Here is a 10,990-nt window from a genome sequence, read left to right on the forward strand (position 1 = left end):
TGCTGGTTTGGTGGTCATGAAGTTCCTCAGATGCTCTTTGTTGTGAAAGTATCTCATTCTCCTTCTATATTGAAATATAATTTTGTAGGATACATCAATTTGAGTCAAAGATTGTTTCTTTTAGGGCTTGAAATTCTTCAGGCTTTCCTTGACTTGAGGTTTGGTGTTGAGAAGTCAGCTGTGATTCTGATGGACTTTCCTTTGTATATGATTTATTTCTTTCCTCTAGCTGCTTTTAATATTGTTCTTCTGTTGAGTTTGTGGAATCTTGACTTTATATGTCTAGGTAATTTTTATCATGTATAGTTGGAACCTATATGCCTCACTTATCTCTATGTGAAATTCTTTTCCTATGCTTGGAAAGTTTTCTGTCATTACTTCTGTGGAAATATTTTTAATGTAATTTGCCCTATCTCCTGCTTTTTCATTGACTCTGATCAGTCTTATGTTATTCTTTGCATCATATAGCAGCTACTGTATTGATTTCTTATGGTCCCTTGCTATTTTTAAGAACTCTGTCTTTTCATGGTTGCTCACCTCAATCCTGTCTTCTATAAATGATAGTCCATTCTCACATTGGCTCATTCTGCTGCATATATTTTCAGTGGAGTTTTTCATCTCCTGGATATGTTTGAATCTGTTTCAAGGATTCAATTTCCCCCCTTTGCTGGGCATTCATGGCTTCCATCATGGTCCTGAGCACTTCATTTTTTAAAAATATCTATCTGTTTCTGTTGTAGAGTCAGTAAGCATGAGTTTCATTCTGGTAACATCTCTGTAGTTATTTGGGAAATTATTTTTGTTTTGATTTTTTTTCTAGAGCTTAATTTATCTGTGTTGTTACTTCCTGTGTTATCAGTTCAGGGTGTTTAGGTAGTTGATTATTGGATTTTTCCACCTTGCCCTCAGAATTTGCCTTTGGTGAGCTAGACATCTGGGTTTGTGTCTTGTTTAGGAGTCTTCTCATTTTTATTGTTGTTGATGTTTTTGGTTTATTTCCTGAATGGATACTTCTGTATTGCTTATTGTATCTTTATTGTTAGTATTTAAAACCTTTAGGGAATTACTTCTCAAAAGTGTCTTCCAGATGTAGCTGGTCTTCAGGTTTGAGTCTGTAATGACCCTTAGGCAATTTCAGTTTTGGTATACCAGGAAGGACTACTGATTAGAACAATCATGTCACCTTGGTCCAAGTAATACAATCAGCACCAACAGTAGCATCAAACACAGCTTAGGAAATGACAAATTATGGCAACTATTAATCTGCCTCCATTAAATGCATAAACTAGATCAAAATCAAGGACTAACCAAAAATGTTTTCAGTAAATAAGCCCTTCAATTTAGCAAATTTACCTTCTGGGATTAAAACTTAGAAGGAATTGGAGGGAATAGAGAGGAGAGGGAAAGGTTAGAAATAAGGCTAGAGGAGACAGGAGGATCACAAACTTTTGTAAACTGGTAAAGACAGGAGGAAGAGAGAAGGAAGGAACAAAAACAAGAACAGAACAACAGCAACAGGAAAACTTGAAACTGTACTTACTGTCCTGTAAAAATAAGAACAACTGGGCTAGGGATTTAGCTCAGTAGTCCTGCACCTGCCCCTCACAAGTGCAAGGTCCTGAGTTTGATCCCTAGTACTGAGAAAGAAAGAAGAACAATTCAGGAAAGAAAAGAAAAAAAAAAACGAGAAACAGGAGCAAGAAAGGAGAGAAATGAAGAAGAAGAGGAGGAGGAGGAGAAAAAGGTGCCTCTCAGGGTGTGTCTCTGCTGTCAACAGTACACAATGTGGGCAGCAGCATGCAGATCCAAGTCAATTAGTATCAGCAAGCCCACTGTAGTTCACTGAGATTCAGGCTGTTTTCTGGCTGCAAGGCCTGAGATGAGCTCCCTGACCTTCAGGTTTGAGCTCATCCACTGTAGTCTGCTGTGCCTTTATTACAGAAACTTTCTTCACTCTCCTAGTGGGCTTCAATTTCATTGGCAAGCCTTGGAGAGGCCCTCTCTGTGCTCCTCACTACTGCTCTATCTTTTTGAGCTCACAGAAATGGCCTTTGTCTCTCCAGGTGCCTCTCCCTGACAGATGCCTGTACAGTCCAGGGCAGTGGTCTCAGGGCAGCCTGTGGTGGTCTGGGGGTAGGGCAGTCCTTCTCAAGGTGGTCCTAGGGCAGAGTGGGCCTCCTCACAAGGCCTGTGATCTTTGACCCACTGTCATCTTGAGTCAGCTCATGATCCCTGTCTTATTGATACCCCCAAAACAGGCTGATATGAGGGAAAGACATCTTTGGTCCAGGAGCTGACTTTGTCACCATCATCCCGTCTCCCATCTTCTTTAGCTCTTATTTTCTCCTTTTTTTCATCTGATGATTGATATTCTTGCAGCACTTACAGTTAGTTCTTCACCCCATTTTAATATTCCTTTCAAATAAGTTTATGAGATATCACACTCAGCAATTATTTTTTCAAGTAATATCAACAAATAATCCAAGAACAATATAATAGTCCAAGGAGTATTACACCAGAGATGGCAACAAGTCACTTCTGGAAACCCAGCCACATGTACTTATGTATGCCCCTTTACAATGACTTTGACAGTGTAGGGATAATCTAGAAAATAGTGATTTAATGCCAGCCTTCAAACCCTTGGCTCTGAGCACATGTCATAGACTTGACACTCTACTTACTAAACATGTAAAACCTTCAGGGCAATCAGGCATGCCCTTGACACAAAGGAGAGACTGGAGACCAGGAGCTATATATTTTCCCATGCACAAACCCTGCACATGAGCCTGGACATTTCCCATGACCTCCTAACATCATAAGAGAGCATAGCAGGTGTTTTGCTGACATGACAGACCTTTGCATAAGACCACAGTGGAAGTGGAAATAGGACAGGATGCTGGGGTCCACGCTGTTGGCCAAGCCTCATGACATAGCCCATAAGGCACTGAGGTTAGAGTGCTACAGAGGGCAGGTCACAGACCTTGAAGTTTTTATGTTTGAACTCTGCACAGTTCTGCTGCAGGTTTGAGCAAGTCCAGATTACAGTAGGAGGTTCTGATCCCAACCACTCACCAACTACTGTAGTCCGCTACATCTTTATTACAGTGGCTCTCTTTGCTCTCCTGGTGGGCTTCAGGTCTCAAAGACAAGCCTCAAAAATGCTCTCTCCCTGCTGCTCCACCATCTTTCTGATCTAAAAACTGGTAATTTTGCTCTCCCCAGTTGTCTGGATGTAGCTGTTGCTCTTGCAGGCAGTCCCACTGGTGAAAGCAGGCAGGTCTGGCAGCCACAATGCTGAATGGCACCTCTTTGTATTCCTCTTCTAGAATTAGCTCTGTTCAGTATAATGTCACATGAAAATCCACTTTTACAACTTTGGGAGGAAGCTAAAAATGAGTCATCTTGTAATTTACTGATAATGACTTGGATCATGTAATCCAAAGAAGTTAGCAAGATATGACAGAGATTATAAATAAGCAATACTTGGATTTGGATGATGAAAGAAAGATAATATAAATATTTGACAAGCCAAAATGCTAAAAAATAGTGATGTACACCGGAATAATCCAACTGAACCCTAACCCTGGTGCAAACTCTAATCTGAAACCTGACCCTAAAACAAACCCTAACATGAACTCTTATCCTTATCATAATCCTAACACTAACCCTACCAATATGAAGCTTAAACCTAGCCCAAATTCAAATACCCCAAATCAAACCAAAATCCCAGCTGGCACGCAAACCCTCACCCCAATACCTACCATTACCCTAACCATAACACAAACACTCACACTAGCATTACCTAATTTGAAACAAAACACCAACCTTAAATCTGACCTGAAAACAAAACCTAAACCTAACCTGTAGCCTAACACTAACCCTAAGGCAAACCCTAACCCTACACCTGAACTTAACACTAAACCCAAACACAAAACTCCTGACACAAAAAGGAGCTCTCACATTCACCCTAACCCTAAACCCCAAAACTTATGCTAACCTTTAACCCTGACAGTAACTTTTACACTAACAGAGAACCTTACACAAATTCATACCTTAATCCTAAAACTAATGCAAACAAGATCCTTAAACCTAAACCTATCCCAAACCTAAACATAAGCATTACCCTAACCCAAACCCAAAACAGAACCCTAAACTCTGAAGCTAGCACAAGCTTGCACTCTAAACATAACCTAAACATAACCATAACCATAATGCATAACCTACCCTAACTGTAATCCTAGCCTTAACCTGAACACTAACCCTAACAATAAGCAAATACTAATCCTAAACCTAAATCTAACACTAGTCTTAACATGAAATCTAACCATCAATCTAAATTAAACTCTAAATCTAAACCTCACATTAACCATAATTCGAAACAAATACCCAAACTAACTCTAAACTTCACAAAAAGATTAATACTAGCCAGAAAGGATGCTTCAAACTGAACCCTAACCCTAAACCGAAACCCAACCTAATACTAACACAAAATATAGCATTGAATCTAACCCAGATCCAACATCTAATCCTATATTAAACCTAGCCCTACCACCTAACCCTAACCCTAACCTGAACTATAAACCTAACCATAAAACTAATGGAAACATAACTTTAACTCTTACATGGGACATCATGGTAGGTAAAATATACCCCAACCATATATTTCTAATGTAAATATGTAATTTAGTATAACTGTAAGTGGCTGTGCATCTCAGTAGCTAATCTGGGGGAATTCCAGAAGGCATGTTGGTGTTCACACCCACTTGGCATGATGAACAGCAAGGTGAGTGAACATGTGTCAAGGTGTAAATGGGTGAGTTTACCCAGATTATGAGCCACATGACATTTTTGTGTATTTATATTTAAATGACAATTTCTTTTTATCATTTTTATAGAATTAGTCCAATTAAGTATGATTTTGCATGAAAATCCACTTTTACAACCTGGAAAGGAGGTTGAAAGTGAGTTACCAGGTGCTATAAGCAACTGATGATGACATGGATCACATAGCCAAAGAAGTTAGCAAGATATGACATATAGAGATGTACAGAATAGATCTGTCGTGTAAAGATACAAGATCCCAATAATGAATGTAACTGTACTTTATACCTAAAATGTACCAATAAACTCAATTAAAAATCAGAATGAATACTTGGATTCAGAGAAGGAAGAAAAGTGTAATGTAAATAAATATCTTACTACTCAAAATGCTACAAAGTGTTTATGTGTACCTGAATAATTTAACCTAACCCTAAGCATAACCCAAAACCAAATCCTGGTGCCAACATTGACCCTAACCCTGACCCCAAAACAAACCTTTACCCTACTCATTAACTAAAACTTAAATGACCAGTACTGAAACCTAAATCTAAACCTGAACCTAACCTTAATCCTAATACTTACTCCAAAACAAATCATAATCCTAACAAAAACCTGAACCCTAAACCCAATACTTACCACTACACTAATCATAACATAAATGCTCACACTAACTTTATTCTGAACTTGAAACCTATCCGTAACTGTAACCTGAACCCTACTCTGTATTCGAAGACTGACACTAACACATATCCTAACTCTACACCTAAACTTAACACTTATTCTAACCCAAATATTTATCCTAACACCAAATGGAATTCGCACACTAAACCTAACCCAAAGCCTAAACCTAACACTAACACTTAACCCTAAAACTAACCCTTACCCTAAAAGTAAACCTAATACAACACTATAACCTAAATACTAAATCTAACATAAATAAGAACCTAAAAACTAAACCTAACCAAAAACCTATAGTAAAACCTAAACTTAACCATTACTGTAACCCTCACTCAAACACCAAAGAAAATCCTAACCATAACCCTAAATTTAGTGCAAGACTGAACTCTAAACCTAACCTGAACCCTCACCATAACCTTAATGCATACTGGACATTAACCCTAATCCTAGTCTTAGCAGAACCCTAACTCTAACCCTAAAAGTAACTGAACTCTAATCCTAAACCTAAATCTAACAACAGCCCTAACATGAAACCTAAACCTAAGTCTAAATTTAATTCTAAATTCAATGCTCACAGTAACCAAATTTGAAACCAAATCCTACGCCTAAATTCAATGCAAACCCTAACACTGAATTTAACCCTACCCCTAAACCTCAAAACAAAACTAAACCTAACCTGAAAGGATAGCCTAAGCAGAACCCTAACTAAAACTCTAAACCAAACACTAATTCTAACATCATATATAACACTGAACCTAACCTGAATCTAACATCCCACCCTAAAGGGAAAACTGTACCCCATACCCCTAACCCTAATTGTAACACAAAAGCTTACTCTAACCCTAACCTGAATCCTAAACTCCACCCTAAAACTAATGCAAAACATAACCTTAACCTTAAAAGGAACACGATGGTGGGTATAACACATCCCAACCATATTTTCCCAATGAAAATATTAAATTAGGGGCTGGGGATTTGGCTCAGTGGTTCCGGTGGCTGCCTCACAAGTACAAGCACCCAAATTTGATTGCCGGTACCAAAAACAAACAAACAAAAAATATTAAATTAGTATAATTATATCTGGCTGTGCCCCTCAGTATCTAACCCAGGAGAATATAGGAAGTTGGTGTTCACCCACTTGAAATGATGAATAGCTAGGTGTGTGCATGTGTGTCAAAGTGTAAATGGGTGAATTTACCCATGTATGCACTGTGTGACATTTTTGTGCATTTAAAAACTTTAAATGACATTTTCTTTTGATCTTTTCCTTGTAGAATTAGCCCAATTCAGTATACTGCCACATGAAAAATCATTTTTACAGCTTTGGGAGGAGGTTGAAAGTGAGTCAACAGATGATTCAGCTACTAAGGTATTGGATCATGCAAGCTAAATAAATTACCAAGATATGACAGATACAGATTTACAGAATGAATACTTGGTGCTAACCCTAAATTTGAACCTGACCCCAAGTGAACCCTCATGTGAAAGGGCCCTCATGTGAAAGGGGATTGCAAACTGAATTCTTATCCTAATGATAATCCTAACTGTAACCCTACCAGTAAGGAAACCTAAATTTAAATCTAAGCTTCATCCTAATACTTACATCAAAATGAATAAATACTCTCATCCAAAACTGAATACTTACCATTACAATAGCTATAACATAAACCAAAACCCTAAAATTAATCCTAACTCAGAACCTAATACTGTCCCTAAACCTAACCTGAACGCAAAACCAAAACCTAACCTGTGACCTAACACTATCCCAAATACAAACCCTAACCCTACACCTAACAACACCAATTCTAAGCCAAATATTTATCCTAACACAAAATGGAATTCTCACATTAAACCTAACCCTAAGCCTAAACCAAACACTAACAACCCTATGAGTAACCCTTACCCTAAAGTAAACCTTAAACAAACCCTAACCCTAACAATTAAAGAACCTGAAACCTAAACCTATCCCAGAATCAAAACTGCACCATTACCCTAACTCTAACTCAAACCCCAAACAGAATCCTAAACATGACCCTAAAGCTAGCACAAGCTAGCTCTAAACCTACGCTGAACACTAACCCTAACCTTAAAGTGTACACAAACCTAACTTTTTTTTTTCTTTGTTACCGAGGATCAAACTCAGGACCTTGCACTTTCGAGGCAGGTGTTGGAGCCACTGAGCTAAATCCCCCATCCCATAACCTATTCTTAACATGAACACTAACCCTAACTGTAAAAGTAATGGAATACTACAAATAGTAAACCTAAATTTAACAGTAGCGCTAATATGAAATCTAACTCTAAATTTAACCCCAACTCTAACCCTCACACAAAACATAACTCAAAACCAAAAAAATAACTCTAACCTTAAATTTAACATAAGCCCTAACCATGAACCTAAGCTTAACACCAAACCACATACCAAAATCAAGTCTAACCTTAAACATAAACTCAATCTTAAACCTAACATGAAATATAATACAGAACCTAGGGCCAGGGATTCAGCTCAGTGGTTCTGCTACCAAGCCTCTCTGCCACCTGCCTCACAAGCACAAGGTCCACAGTTGGATCCCCAGTACAAACAAGCAAACAAAACAGAAATGAACAGGAACCCAACATCTACACTTAAACTGAAATGTAACACTGTAACTAAGCTTAAACTTAATAGTCACCCAAAACATAAACCTGTCTAAATTTAACTCTAAAATTAACCCTAACACCTATCCCTAATCCCCCAACCCTAAACCTAACCCTAATGTAAACCCTGACCTTAACAATAAACTCTAACCCCAACACTAAACCCTAACCATAAACCATAAAATTAACCCTAAACCCTAAGTCTAACTTTAATCATTAGCCTAACCAGTATGCTAACACACACCTAACCAGTGCCATACTGATAGAGCAACACTATACAGTAAGAAAGGACCTTGCCTGGCCTGCATGTTTTTTTTCCTGAGAATGTTTTGTTCCAGAAATGTAAGTTTGTGCTGTTGGGCAGTGCTCCTGCACAATATATCAAAATGTTTTGTAACTGTTTGAACCTGATGACCTCTTGGGAATGTCCTGTTAAACTCTGTCCCCTTACAAGAATATTCTGTTAGCTGTGCCCCTCTCAGGCATGTTCTGTTAGCTCTGCCCCTTTCAGGAAAGTTCTGTAATGCCACTTCTCTGCCTCAGTGAGCATACTCACCTACCCTGTAGACACCTATATAAGGAGGCTCTCATTTCTACTAGAGGGCTCAGATGTCAGAGTATGAACTCCTCTGAGCCTGCTGGCATAATAAATGTTTTTCTCCACCCCTTCAAGTGACAATCAGATTCTTGAGTCTTCTAATTGCAGTAGCTGTGACATTGAGCTGAAAATTTGGTCTGTGCTTCAGAGCTATAACATTTGGCTAAAGCACCAAGCGGTTCTTCATTGCCACAACAGTAATATACCCTAATCCACACCCTGAACAGTATCCTAACTCATATAACGGTAAACACTAGCCCTAACATGTAATGTTAAGTGTCATAAACCATACCTTAACCTGTACCCTAACCTTAACCCATAATCAAACCCATATCCTAATACATACCCAAAACCTAACTCTAATGTTAACCCTAACCCCTAAATTGAATCCTAACTTTTAACCTTAACTCTAACCTAGTAATAATCCTAAACCTAATAACTCTAACTGTAAAACTGACCCTGACCCTAACCCAATCATAAGCTCTATCCCTAACCTCTAACCTTAAATTTAACCTAACACTAGCCCCAATTCCAACCAAAGCACTGTCCCTAAACCCTAACACTAGCCCTAAAACTAGTCCTAACCCTAGCCCGAACCCACACACATTAAACCCTAAATAATAACCATAACCCTCTAATACTAACAGTAACTGTAGTAGCTCCAACAGTACACAGAAATGTAACACTAATGGTAAACCCTAAACCTAACCATAATCTTTAACCTTAACCCTAACATTTAACCCTAAACCTTAAACCTCAAAACAAAACTTCCCCCTAACCCTAACATTTACCACTAAACCTAAAGCCTAACCCCAACACAAAATCCTACCTTCCCATCACAGCTCCCAGTATCATGGCAGGACACCACTTTTCCCAATGATTATGGTACCAGGAAGGCTCTCTATGCCCCCACCACAAGAAACAAGGTACCCAAAAGTCTCTGCACACATCTGTACTAGAGTAGCCTGAAGTATCCATTTGCCCCTCCCCTTCACGGATGATCAGAAGATTCCACATGGCCAAAGGATTGCAGTAATCAGAAGCCCCTCTCCACTACAGGATCTAGAATCCTCTGAGTGCTCCTCAATGACTAGATGCCCAGAATGATCTCCAAGGACTCTGCTACCCCAAATCCTCACTGTAATCCTTACAAATACTGTAATATCTAAAAGCTTTACTGTGACAGTCCTGAGAAATATGATGCCCAGAACCTTCCACTGGCCACAGGATTGCAGTACACAATTCTCAATGTACCCATCCACTCAGAGGAATTTACCCCAAATCCTCAACTGGCTCCCTCATGAACTAATGTATCCAGATTCCTCAGTGAGACACGCCCCAGAACTAGAGTACCCAAAATCCTTGGTATGTTTTCAGTCCCCCCAAATGGAATACAGTATCTTGAATCGTTAGTATGCTCCCATGGGATTACAATACCCAGGACCTTTGGTGTGATGCCTTCCTACCTCCAGGACTACAGTACCCAGAATCCTTGATGTGGCCCATGACTATAGGAAACAGGATCCTCAGCCAGTCCCTGCAGATTCATTGCCCAGGGTCTAACGACAGCATCCACTTGTGTTTAGAATACACCTAGTCCTCAATGAGATAGGCTAGGAAGTCTAAGATTCCTTGATCCAGTGGATGGTCCTTCTCTAGGCCCCAGTTTCTGTTTTTACTCTGTTATGGATACACTGAAAATATTTGTCATTTCTATGCTACAGGTGCAAATTTTCCCCAGTGCTTTGGACTTCAGCCTAACTGTGCTGTGGAAAACTTAACTTTCAGCCTCGTGTGGTGGTTCATACCTGTAATCTCAGCACTTGGAAAGCTGAAGCAGAGTGATTCATTACAAGTTCGAATCTTGCCAGGCTACATGAGTTCAAACTCAGCCTGATCTGCACAGCAAGACCCTGTCTCAAAAAAAAAAAAAAATAGTTTCATATATTTTGTAATTCTGTATTTTAAATCACAGGAAGATATTTTTTGAATCACTTTTTTTAAAAACAGATTAGCTTTGCAAGGTTCAAAACAAAGATTTTGGGCTTTTCCCTCCCTAAGTTTGTTATGTATTCTTTGGTGGATGTATTGTACTTACATCTATATATGAACAGTTTGGTTCACAAATATGAGTTAAAATAAAATTTAAAACTAGTGGTAAATTATGAAGTGACACGAATTTGTAAAAATGTAAAATGTTTTTGTTGTAAATCAATCATACTTTAACACTGTAACTTTTGTGTAAAATAATTATTA

This window comes from Fukomys damarensis, unplaced genomic scaffold (genome assembly GCF_012274545.1).
Source record: "Fukomys damarensis isolate Sample0158 unplaced genomic scaffold, DMR_v1.0_HiC HiC_scaffold_25, whole genome shotgun sequence".
Taxonomy (NCBI): domain Eukaryota; kingdom Metazoa; phylum Chordata; class Mammalia; order Rodentia; family Bathyergidae; genus Fukomys; species Fukomys damarensis.